The 13,512-nt window shown below is 35.5% G+C and overlaps 1 protein-coding gene and 1 non-coding gene across 6 annotated transcripts in view; both read right to left on the bottom strand.

The window, feature by feature from the left end:
- ATG5 (autophagy related 5) overlaps positions 1–13,512 on the bottom strand; it is a 124,832-nt gene that overhangs the window by 79,403 nt on the left and 31,917 nt on the right. The gene's annotated exons all lie outside the window — the stretch shown is intronic.
- LOC121474857 lies at positions 5,605–5,708 on the bottom strand. Its single transcript, XR_005983559.1, has one exon. It is a non-coding gene; the product is annotated as a U6 spliceosomal RNA (small nuclear RNA).

Genomic DNA, 13,512 nt, shown 5'->3' with positions numbered 1-13,512 from the left:
GTATAGGTGTATATCTTTTCAGTTCAACAAATTCTTACAAATAAAGGTGAGTTTGATACTGTATTTATTTGCTTTCATGAATAAGTCAGAATGCCTGATAAACTAATCTAATTTCACTTTTATCTAAATAATCTGGGAAGTACTATTTACTTAAATATTATTACCAGTGTCGTTTAACTAAAACATTAGTACAGTCTGAACTGTATACACACATATTAGAGATAAACAACATTAAACTCAAACTATTACAAGTGGGAAACAAAAGCCCTTTAATTTATAGATAATATTATAAGCTCAACACCAAAAGCAAAGGCCACAAAAGCAAAAACAAAAAAACAAAACAAAACAAAAGCAAGGACTACAACAAACTAAAAAGCTTGTGCACAGCAAAGAAAACCATCAACAAAATGATGGTTTCTTTCAAAAAGAGGAGAAAATACTTGCAAATCATGTATCTAGTAGTGGGGTAATATCCAAAATATACAATCAAGCCATACAACCCACCAACAAAAAACAAACCATATTAAAAAATAGGCATAAGATTTGAACATTTTTCCAAAGACCTACATACGACAGACACATGATGCTCAACATCACTAACTCTCAGAGAAATGCAGATCAAAACCATGAGATACCACTTCACACCTATTAGAATAGCTATTATCAAAAAGATAAGAAATAACAAATGTTGATGGGTATGTCCAAAAAAGGAACCTTTTTGTATTGATAGGACTACTATAAACTGGTACAGCCACTATGGAAACAGTATGGAAGTTTCTCAAAAACTTAAAAATAAACTACACATAATCCAGCAATTCTAAGTATTTATCCAGAGAAAACAAAATCGCTATCTCTGAAAGATATATGCACTCCCATGCTCACTGCTGCATTATTTACATTAGCCAGGACATGGAAACAACCTAACTGTTCACTGATGGATGAATGGATAAAGATGTAGTATATGTACAATGGAATATAATCCAACCATTAAAAAGAACAAGATCTCAACATTTGTGACAACATGGATGGACCCTGAGGCATTATCTAAGTGAAATAAGTCAGAAAAGGAAAGACTCAAGCCTTAATGATCCCACTTATATGTAGAATATAAAAGGGGAAGGGGAGCTCACAAATATAGAGAATAAACTGATAATTGGCCAGAGGCAGGGGGTGGAATGTTAAGCAAAAAGGACGAAGGGGGGCAGCCTGGATGGCTCAGCGGTTGAGCGTCTGTCTGCCTTCGGCCCAGGGCATGATCCTGGAGACCAGGGATTGAGTCCCGCATCAGGTTCCCTGCATGGAGCCTGCTTCTCTCTCTGCCTCTCTCTCTGTAAATAAAATCTTAAAAAAAAAAAAAAAAAGAAAGAAAGAAAAAGGATGAAGGGGATCAAAAGGTATAAACTTCCAGTTATGAGATGTCATGGGGATGTAACGTACAGCTTGATGACTACAGTTAGTGATATCATATTGCATATTTTAAAATTGCTGAGAGTAAAACTTAAAAATTCTCTTGACAAGAAAAAAATGGTGATGGATTTAACTAATAATCTTTCTGCAATATATACAAATATCAAATCAGCATGTTAAACACTTAAAAGTAATATAATACTATGGATGTCGATTATACCTCAAATAAAAAATACTGCAAGTTCTATTAAGACAAGAGAGCAAAGCAAACAAAAATTTTCCATATGATCCATAAAGAATCTAACACCCATTAAAAATGTAGGAGTTGCTAATATAGTGTTATGGACTCCATGTTTATGTCCCCCTAATATTCTCATGTTGAAGCCCTAATCCTCGGGGTGGCTGTATTTGGAGATGGACCCTTAAGGAATCAATTAAGGTTAAGTGTGTTCATATGGGTGGGGCCCTGATCTAACAGGATTAGTATCCAGTAAGAAAAGACAGCAGAGAGCTCACTCATTCGCTCTCTCCAAACACAAGGAGGAAAGGACATACAAGGACACAGAGAAAAGGTAACCATCTGCACACCAGGAAAACAATCCTCACCAGAAATTAACCCCTGCTAGACCCTGATCTTGGATTTTCTAGCCTCATGAACTGTGTGAAAATAAATTTCTCTTGTTGAAGGCATCCAGTCTGTAGTATTTTGTTATGGCAAAATAAGCAAACTAATATACATAGCAATATTATTTTGATTGTTGAGTCACCTCTAATAGTAGAGTCAGCATTCTGATGACTCTATGAGGAAAATACAAGGCCATAGTTTAAAGGCTTACTTTGATAAATCTTGACATTTCTTTCCAGGATCACTTTGGTATGTGTGTGTGTGGGGGGGAGGCGGGGGATGGAAATAGAAGAGATTTTTTTCAAATATATCTTCTAAAATAGAATTTTCAGGATGAGAGAATATGCTCTGAAAGCTAAAGGAATCAATGCTGAAGTCAGCACTAAAATTTGTTAAACTTTCAGGATTTTCTTAAATCTTTTTTTTAAAAGATTATTTTTTTAAAGATTTTATTTATTTATTCATCACAGAGAGAGCAAGAGGCAGAGACACAGGCAGAGGGAGAAGCAGGCTCCATGCAGGGAGCCCGATGTGGGGACTCGATCCCAGCTCTCCAGGATCACACCCCGGGCCAAAGGCGGTGCTAAACCGCTGGGCCACTGGGGCCGCCCTAGAAAGATTTTAAGTAATCTCTACACTTAAAATGTACACTCTACACTCCCAAAATGGAGCTCAAATGCACAACTCTGGATTAAGAGTTGCACAACTCCAAGAACCAGTCAAGTGCCCCAATTTTCTTAAATCTTCTCATTTTACCAGGATCCAATCTACAAACTTATCTTCAACCAACCATCTGCTTCCCTCCTGATACAATCTAAAGAATATCTCCTATCCTGTTTGCTAGGTCCCATTTTGCGAATCTTTGAAACCGAGTTGAATTAATTATTCTCATTTCTTCCTATAATTATCTGTAACCATTTTCTCTCTAATCACTGTTTCCCATTAGTTGTTCCCAAAAATAAAATAAGCACCCAAAGCAAAAACAAAAAAACTTCCTTCAACCTCAACTTCCTTCTGGCTACAGTCCTCTTCCCCTTCAGAGCCAACTTTTAAGGTGACCAAACTAGTAGTCAGCTCTTATTATCCCACAATCAGTGGGCTACCCTCACCACTCTTGCAAATTCCTCTCTTGAAAGTCAACAATGACACCTTTCAGTCCTTGTTTTAAGTCCTCATCAAATATCTAACACCTTTGAATATCCTCCTTGAAGCAGTCATCCTTAAGTCTGTTATATACCACACTTATTTTTCCCTCATCTTCCCTCATTCTCATTTTCAAATCTATTCTGGCACTATTCCTTAAATGTCGCTTGTTGTGGGTTTTTGTTTTTTGTTTTTTTTTTTAAGATTTTATTTATCTATTTTATATGATGAGGGTGGGAGTGGGGAAAAGGAGGAGCAGAGGCAGAGGGAGAGAATCTCCAGCAGACTCCATGCAAGAGTGAAGCCTGATGCAGGGCTCGATCCCACAACCTGAGCCAAAGCCAAGAGTCAGATGCTTAACTGACTGAGCCACCCAAGCATCCCAAATGTTGATATTTTTCAAGTTTCCAGTCTAGTACCTTGTTGCTTTTTTTCATTCCATATATTCACCTTCATAAGCTTGCTTACTTCTACATCATTTATGGATGATTAAGTCTCAATATCTGTCTCCAGCTAAGATCCTTCTCATGACTAGCACCCATACACTCATTAATCTAGTAGATGTGTCGTTAGGCATATGTGACTTCAACAAATCCACAAGTAAAGAAATAAGTTTCCCCCCTTGATTCCTCCTCCCCATCTCCTACATTCAAGTAAGTTCTACTGAGTTCACATCCTAAATAGATCTGAATCCATTCACTTTCAACATTCCCAGAGCTGCTTTCCTAGTACAAACTAACAACTGTCTAACATTTCTGAAAACCCTTGCAGCTGGGTCCCATGTCCCAAATCTTAACCCCTTTAATTCATTTTTCACATTTGGAGTCACAGCGATCTTCCTAAAATACAAATCAGATCTTCTCACTCAGCTGCTCTGCTCTTTTAGAATAAAATCAAACTTCTTCCAAAGCCTTTAAGGTTCTGAATGACTTACATCTCTGCTAACCTCTTCATCATAATCTCCTGCTCTCATTTAAGATACTCCATTTTCTTTCCCTTCTCCCACACACACATTCTCTGCTCCAATGATCTTGACAATCTGTCACCTGCTCAAACATTCTTTTAGGCATACTCTCTCATTCTTCTGCCTCTGCATAAAATACCTCCTTTGCCTAAAACACTCTTTCTTCTTGCCTATCCCCTGACCACTTAACACAACTACTCACTACCCAAAAATATCCTCATCCGTCTTCAGGTTCAGTTTCAACATCACTTCCTCTAGGAAATTTCTAACTTCCCAAGTGTATGTTAAGTTCACAGAGTTCATATACTTGACTCTATAATATCATTTGTATTGTCATGCCATACTACTCTTAAGCTCCACAAGGCAGGGACCATGACTGTTCTCACCTGTACTTTGTCAAAAAGCTTTGTAAATTAAGTCAACTTTATTAAGACATGATGCACAGAGTAAAATGCAGAAATTTTAAGTGTACATTTAAATAAATTAACACTGCATTAGTTAGTATCTGCCCAAACAAGATATAAAATATTACCATCACACCAGAAAGTTCTTTGGTGCCCTTTGCAATCAGTTCCCTCATTTTGACCCAGCTGATCTGATTTGTATCACAAGATTAGTTTTGCCTATAATATAATCAGATATAAATAGAATCATATTATGTAGTACTGTATCATCTAAAATCTTTTACTTATTAGCATAATGCTTTGGAAATTCATCTATGTTACTGCATGTATATAGTTAGTTCCCCTTTTGCTGCTGAATTGGATTGATAAACTACTCTGTTCACCCAAAAACCTGTTAACAGACATTAAGATTCTAACTATTAGGGCAGCCCAGATGGCTCAGCAGTTTAAGTGCTGCCTTCAGCCCAGGGTGTGATCCTGGAGACCGTGATCGAGTCCTGCGTCAGGCTCCCTATATGGGGGCTGCTTCTCTCTCTGCCTGTGTCTCTGCCTCTCTCTCTGTCTGTCTCTCTTATGAATAATAAAATCTTTAAAAAATAAAAAAATAAAAGATTGTAACTATTAGTGTACAAGTCTTTTGTGAGCATGCTTTCACTTTTAAAGATTTTATTTATTTGACAGAGAGAGAGCATAAGCAAGGAAAATGGCAGGCAGAGGGAGAGGGAGAAGCAGGCTTCCTGCTGAGGAGAGCCTGATGTGGGACTCAATCCCAGGATCCTGGGATCATGACCTGAGCTGAAGGCAGACCCCTGACTGAGTCACCTCTGACTGAGGTGCCCCATTTTTCTTGCATATATACCTTGAAACAGAAATGCTATGTCACAGAGTAAGTCTATATTTAACATTATTTAGAAACTGCCGAATTGTTTTTCAAGGTAACAACATAATTTTACACAACCACCAATAAAGTATGAGAGTTCTGGTTACTCCAAGTCCTCAGCTTGGTACTGTTAGTATTTTTAATTTTAGTCATTTAAAAAAAATGGAATGCAAAAAAATAAAATAATATGGAACACTTCATAAATTTGTGTCATCCTTGCACAAGGACCATGTTAATCTTCTCTGCATCATTCCAATTTTAGTTTATATGCTGCAATGCAAGCACTCATTGTGGGTTTTTTGTTTTTGTTGTTGTTTTTAGATTTTATTTATTTGAAAGAGAGAGAGAGAGAAAGAAAGAGGGGAAGAGAGCAGGAGGAGGGACACGGGGGAGGGAATCTTAAGTAGACTTTGCTGAACATGGAGGCCAACATGGGGCTTGATCTCATGGCCCTGAGATCATGACCTGAGTCAAAACCATGAGTCAGACACTTAACCGACTGAGACACCCAGGAGCCCCAAGCACTCATTGTGATTTTAATATACACTTCACTGATGACTAAAGGTGTTGAACATCTTTTCATGTGTTAATTGTTCATATATAAACATACACATATTTATGAATGGTTTATATACATACACACACATACATTTATGTATATACATATAGATTGTTCACGTCTTTTGGATTTGTTCCAAATATATATAATATATATATAAATGATATATTAGGGAACAATTTGAGCAATGTGAATTTCATATTTACTTCTGTAAATACTGTCCACAAGAAATACTAAGTGAACACAGAAATTGCACCCTGCTAAACTGAGGCACAAAATACACAAAACACATACACTTTAGCAACAGACCTGCAACTTCAATTCTTGTTACAAGCTATATTCATCCACATTTGATGCTACAATTTCGTCTGATTTGAGACTTTCCTTCCGCCACTTCACAATAACTGACAAGCTGCAAACCCTTCCCAATCTTCATTTCTACAAGCAAACTTCCAATTGTTTTCAATATAAAGGGCAATACTTATTGTAGTATTTATGTATTTAGTCATTTAATATATGTAAAACTATGCTTTTGTTAGGTTCCTATCTTTTTTATTTGTCACTAATAAAGTTTTTGGTTTTGTGCCCTTAATGCATTTTCTCCTTAAGTCCTGTGATTTTTTAACAGTATGTTGTTTTTTAGGAATATATATTTTGCAGTACAGCAAAACTGCCTGTAGGAGTGATAGGAACAAATACCTTCACCTTTCTCCTGATCTTAGGGTGAAACCCTGAATAAACCACCACTTGGCACGATTTTAGTTGTAGGCTTTCCATATTACTCTTGGTCAAATCGAGGATATTTCCTTTTATTCCTAAGTTTGCTAAGAGTTTTGAAGACAAATTTGTACTGAATTTTGTCAAAAGCTTTTCCAGTAAGGATCTATGTGATTTTATGATTTTTTCTACTTTTTTCTGTAAACATGCTGAATTACATCAATTCATTGATAATTTCAAAGTCAAATCACCCATATATTCCTGGGACAATCTCAACACTGTTGTGGTATACTGTCCTTTTCCTATACTGCTATATTCAATTTGTTAGTATTTTCCTTTTTTAAAAATAAGATTTTATTTATTTTGATTTCTCATAAGAATGGCAACTATCATTTATCACTTACTGTTCTCTTTTATGCTATGTTTCTTTTTTTACATAGATTTTCTATGTATTACTGGTTTTTACCAGTTTGATTATATGCCTAAGTGTGTTTTTCTATATATTTACTTGCTTAGGATTTCCTGAGCTTCTTCAACACAGATTGTTTTCTCCCCAAATATGAAAAATTAATAACCATTATTTCTTTAAAGTTGAGATATAATCTAGATACAATTTACTTAAATTCACTTTTAAAAAGCAATTTCAATAGTTTTTAATATATTCACAAGGTATACAGCAATCACCACTATCAAATTATAGAACTCCAGAAAGAAACCTTGTATTTGTAAGCAGTCACACCAATTTATTTTCTGTCTCTATAGATTTTGCAAATTTTGGACATTATATATAAATGAATCACAATATGCATACAATATGCGGCCTTTTGTGTCTTCCTTCTTTCACTTAGCATGACATTTCAGGGTTCATCAATGTTATAGCATGTATCAGTACTTTACTCCTTTACATGACCAAGTTATACAGTTGACCCCTGAACAAGTGGTGAGGGGTGCCAACCCACACTTCTTCCCATGAAGTTGAAAATCTGCATATAACTTATGACTCCCCAAAAATTTAACTACCAGTAACCTACTGTTGACTGGAAGCCTTATCAGTAACATAAGCAACTGATCACATATTCTGTTATATGTCGTATATATATACTGTATTTTATAATAAAGCTACAGAACAGAAAATATTAAGGAAAAGAAAATACATTTACAGTACTGTACTATATTTATAAAACAAAATCTATATGTAAGTGGACTCACACAGTTTAAGTCCATGTTGTTCGGGGTCAACTATACATTAGTTCCATTGATATTGCATTGATATACATTTTGTTTTTCCATTCATCAGCTTTTGAGCACTGGGGTTGCTTCCACTTTTTGGCCATTATGACTACTGCTGCTGTGAACATCCATGTACAAGTTTTGGGGTGGACATATGTTTTCAATTCTCTGGGGTATATAACTAGGACTGGAATTGGTGGGTCGTATGTCAAGTCTACATTTAATCATTTGAGGAACTGCCAAACTCCAAAGCAATTCTCCACTGTTCTCCAAAGCAGTGCATCATTTTACATTTCTAATAGTAACATGTAACATCTGGGAGTACCAATTAATCCATTCTCTAACACCTGTTATTATTTAACTTTTTGATTATAGCTCTATTTGCAGGCTGAAGGGATAATTCAATAGTGTCTGTCAACAACTATTCTGAGTTTCACTTCACTTCTGTGCTTGCTGGCTATTTATATATCTTCTTTGGAGAAATGTCTACTCAGATACTTTGCCCATTTTTTTTTTACTTTGCCCATTTTTAATTAAGTTATTTACCTTTTTATTATTGAATTCTAGGAGTTCTTTACATATTATGGACATGACTCTTCTTAGATATATGATTTTGCATATATTTTCTCTTATGGGTTGTCTTTTCACTTCCTCTGAAGCACAGAAGTTTTTCATTTTGATCAAGTCCAATTCACCTGTTTTTCTTTTCCTTTGGTTGTTTGTGCTTTAAGAATTATACCTAAGGGATCCCTGGGTGGCGCAGCGGTTTGGCGCCTGTCTTTGGCCCAGGGCGCGATCCTGGAGACCCGGGATCGAATCCCACGTCAGGCTCCCGGTGCATGGAGCCTGCTTCTCCCTCTGCCTGTGTCTCTGCCTCTCTCTCTCTCTCTCTCTCTGTGACTATCATAAATAAAAATAAATAAAAAAAAACTTTAAAAAAAAAAAAAAAAAAAAGAATTATACCTAAGAAATCACTGCCTAATTCAATGTCACAAAATTTATTTTTTTCTAAGAGTTTTATCATTTTAATTCTTACATTTAGATCTCTGAACCATTTTTACTTATTTTTTTAAAGAGATCACTTTCATTCTCTGACATGTAGGTATCCAGTCGTCACAGCACAATCTGTTGAAAAACTATTCTTTCCTTCACTGAACTGTCTTGGCACTCATACAGATAATCAAGTGTCCACATATGTATGTGTTTTTATCTTGACTCACACTTGTACTCCATTGATTTATGTCTGTCCTTATGCCAATACCATGGAGTTTGAGTTATTGTAGCTTTGAAATCAAGAAATGGGAGTCTAATCATTATTTGTTAAAAAACATTTTTCTGAATTATTCCCTCTTTCCTCTCCTTCTAGGACTCTAAGTATATGTATATTAGATTGCTTCATATTACCCTAGAGGCCATCAGGACTCTCTCCACCCACCCCAGCACCAATTTTCTTCTCTCAGTTCTTCATATTGGATAATTTCTATGGATCTGACTTTGAGTTCACTATCTTGTGCCATCTCCAATTCACCATTAAACCCACCAGTGAATTTTTCATTTCAGATATTTCTCTTCTCAGTTCTGCAATTTCCTAATCTTATTTTAAGTCACTGAGTAAATAGTTGCTTTAATTCATTTTTCTTAATTCTAAATATGGGTTATCTCAGGGTCAGTTTCTATCAATAGCATTTTCCCCTTCATATGGTTCAAGTTTTCCTGCTTATTTGCATGTATAGTAAATATTCATTGTATGCTGGATACTGTAAATACAGTGTAAAGATTTTAGATTATGCTATCTTTCTTGGTGAGTTTTGTTTTGCCCAGTGCCTCTCCTTGATCCCTAAAAGGCCTAATTTTACACTTTATTAGAGCAAATCCAGAGCAATCTTTACTATATAATAGGAGTTGGCAAACTTCTGTAAAAGGCTAGATAGTAAATATATTAGACTTGTGGGCCACACAGTGTCCATAGCCAAGTGCTCAACTTTGCCCTCAAAGCCCCAGAGTGATATTTAAATGAATTAGCATGGGTGGCTGCATTTTAAAACAAATTTATTTATAGTCACTAGAATTTATATTCCACATAATTTTCAAATTTCACTAAATACTATTCTTTTTAAAGAAATTTTTTTAGCCACTAAAATATATAAAAGCCATTCTTAGAACACAAGCCATATAAAAATCATCAGTAGGCCAGATTTAGTACAGACCATCATTTGCTAATCCTGCTCTGAGATAAAATTCTTACTCCTGTAGCAGGTCTTTATGGTCTCAGATAAATGTTTAGTATGTTAACTAGGTCTCTCTACCCTGGATGGACTGGAATTCAATATCTCCAGGTATAACGGGAATTGTCCCACTCTAAAATGCATTCTCTATCTGACCTTGTATGCATGTACAGCCCAATTCTCAGTAAAGAACTTTTGGGAAACTCACACTTATACTTTTCCAATACCCTGCTTGGCAAATTCCAGCTGCTTCAGTAGCCCAGAACTCCAATGTTTACATTCTTAACTCAGCAGGACTTCCCTGCTCTGTTTGAGTTCCACTCCCCATGACATAGTCAGGAAACTGCCCTGAAACACAGAGACGGGCTAAATGTGGTGCTCACCTTGTTTGTTCTCTTTCTCTCTAATGTCCAGTGCCTGAAAAGAGTTCTACTTCATATATTTTGTCCATTTTTATAGCTGTTTATGGCTGGAGGAAAAATCCAATCCAATTACTCTGTCATAGCTGAAAAGCAGATGTTAACCTCAATAAATATTTGATGAATAAATTAATGGCTAAACAAACCATATCTTAAAAAGTTTTAAGTATACATGACCCTCCATGCTCTCCACCTCTTCACACCTTTCTGTAATCCCTTCCCATGGGCTATAGGCAGGATCTTGATTTGCATTTAACCAAAAGAACACAGCAAAGGCCATAGGATCTTACTCCTATAATTAAGTCACACCATATAAAACTCCAATCTTGCTAAAAGACTAGCTTTAAAGACTTTTCATTGACTCAGTGAAGTAAACTGCCACACTGGGGAAGTCCACCTTTAGGTGCTGAGTTTAGCCTCTAGCTGACAGTCAACTGAAGAAAGGGCCCTCAGTCCTACAATCACAAGGTAATGAATTCTGCAATCAACATGAGTGAGCTTGGAAGAAGATTCTCAGTCTTCAGACAAGAATGAAGCTCAGCCAATACCATTACAGTGAGGCCCTAAGCAGAAGATCCACAGAAACTGCAAAATAATAAATGTGTTATTTTAAGCTGCTACATTTGTGTGATGTGTTACACAGAAACAGAAAACTAATATAACACACTATTGATAGATACTACAAAACAACTACCAATATTTAGAGCTGGCAAATACATGCAGCAGAAGCATGGGAATGAAGTACACTCAAGAACAAGGAAAGCTACCTCAGACCTATGTCATCAACACACAGTGGAAAAAACAGAGATATAGTAAATTACCTCAGGGAGACACAGTGACTCTTGGCCTAGCAAGAGAGAATGTGACCATCAGAACAGTAGTGTGGGCAGTCATACAAATATAATTAAAGAACAATCATAACCAGAGGTAGTGCCTTCCAAGCACTGTTGGAAAGATAGAGAATATCTTGTTCCAAAAACCTAATTTTGTCTAGGTTCAGCAGGATTTTGTACAGAACCACTTACCTTAATGCTGACCCTCTTTGACCTCGCAAATGTGAACTTTAACACTAATTATTGGTCAAAATTTAAAATTAAAATTTGTGCTCTAATTAAACCCAAAATACACCAATTTAGCACCCTGTTATCAGAAGACAAAGAACACCACCAAGTTACTGCTGATTTTGTTTACTCACTGAACTTTAAGATATGCAATAGAACTAATCATTTTAAAGAACCACTACATTCACATTACTAAATTTTTGAATCACACAACAAATTTTTCATTTTAAAAATTCCACACACTGTAAGCAACTTTTTGATTAGAATGCAGCTTTGCAAGCAGGATACTATAAGAATAATACAAATATCAAAGGAGAAAACCAAAGTAGCAAAAGGTTAGCAACTGGCAAATCCAGGTAAAAGGTATGTGGATGTTCACTAGACAACTCTCAACTCTTCCAGCACAGATTTAAATTTTTTTAAATAAAAAAGTGAAGAAAGAAATAAGATAATTTTCTCAGTAAGCTATGAAGTTTAGGGATAAAAATGTCCTTGAAGCTAATTAGAAAAGTCTGAAGAAGTTACTGTTTTCACTTGTTTTGGTAAATGGAGAAAGGAAGCAAAGTAAATATCCAAATCCACATTTTAAGGCAGTAAACACTTTACAATTATATAATGCTTGTCTCTCAGAACTCCAAAAATAACATAAAAATTTCTAAAAACATTAATTTTCTGAATCATCCTCACAGTCTTTTGGTTCTTTACACAATATTTTTAACTTTTAAATCTGCACTGTTCTTCAAACTCTTGTTATCAACATGTGGTACACTGCATTACCTGTGAACTTGTTTAAAATAACCTCAAAAGCCAAACTATGAAAGGAGCCCATGTGTCCACTGATAGATGAATGAAGAAGAAATGATATATATAATGGAATATTATTCAGCCATAAAAAAGAATGAAATTTTGCCACTGGCAACAACATGGATAGAGCTAGAGTATAATGCTAAGTAAAATAAATCAGAGAAAGACAAATACCATATGATTTCATTCATAGGTGTAATTTAAGAAACCAAACAACAAAGGAAAAAAAAAAAAGAGACAAACAAGAAACAAATCCTGAACTATAGAGAATGAACTGATGATTATCAGAGCAGAGGTGGGTGGGGGGATGGGGAAAATAGGGGATGGGTGTTAAAGAGTACACTTATCATGATGAAAAAAATAAATATGTATATATTCATAGCTTCACTCATTGATAGCTTCACTACAGTCTTTACAGTGAAGGATTATTAATTTAATCTATTATATAATGAAACTGCAGTGACGGTAAAACAAGATTAGAATAGTGGCTAGTAGAATAATTCAAGCTGTTTCTACTCGTATATCTATTGCACTTGTGCGTTAGGTTAGCTGTTAAGGAGCTAATCAGGAGAATGATCATTAATGTATGATCGTAAAGTGTAAAAGTTCTTCTACAATAGGTAATGTTGCATCTTGGAAACATACCTGGAATGGATATGTCACCAAGGTATAAAGTGTCTGAACCTATAATTTCATTTTGACAAAGCTATATAATTTTTACTAATACCTCATGAATTGAAAAGACATAGTAGTTATGACATTGGCTTGGCACCAGTTGGAAGAAGTTTGATACCTTCCCTTATTATACATTTATGTAAAAAGATTCTTCAAATGTATGATATGGGGGGGCATCCATGTAGTCATTTGAGATAAGCAGTTGTTAATTCCACTATTGCTATTTGTGGCTTAGATGCAAATTCCTCTCAAATTATGAAAATTATTGTTACTGCTGATAGTGAAATGAACGAACATATGTTGGATGAGATCATATTTCAATGTTGTGTACATATCTGGATGATCAGAGTGAGCTGGTGGCACTCTTGAAAAGTAAAGAAAGTGTGGTGGGAAAGGCTA

Source organism: Vulpes lagopus, chromosome 1 (assembly GCF_018345385.1).
Source record: "Vulpes lagopus strain Blue_001 chromosome 1, ASM1834538v1, whole genome shotgun sequence".
Taxonomy (NCBI): Eukaryota; Metazoa; Chordata; class Mammalia; order Carnivora; family Canidae; genus Vulpes; species Vulpes lagopus.
The sequence above is the reverse complement of the archived record's forward strand: the minus strand, read 5'-3'. Positions and strand labels throughout refer to the sequence as shown.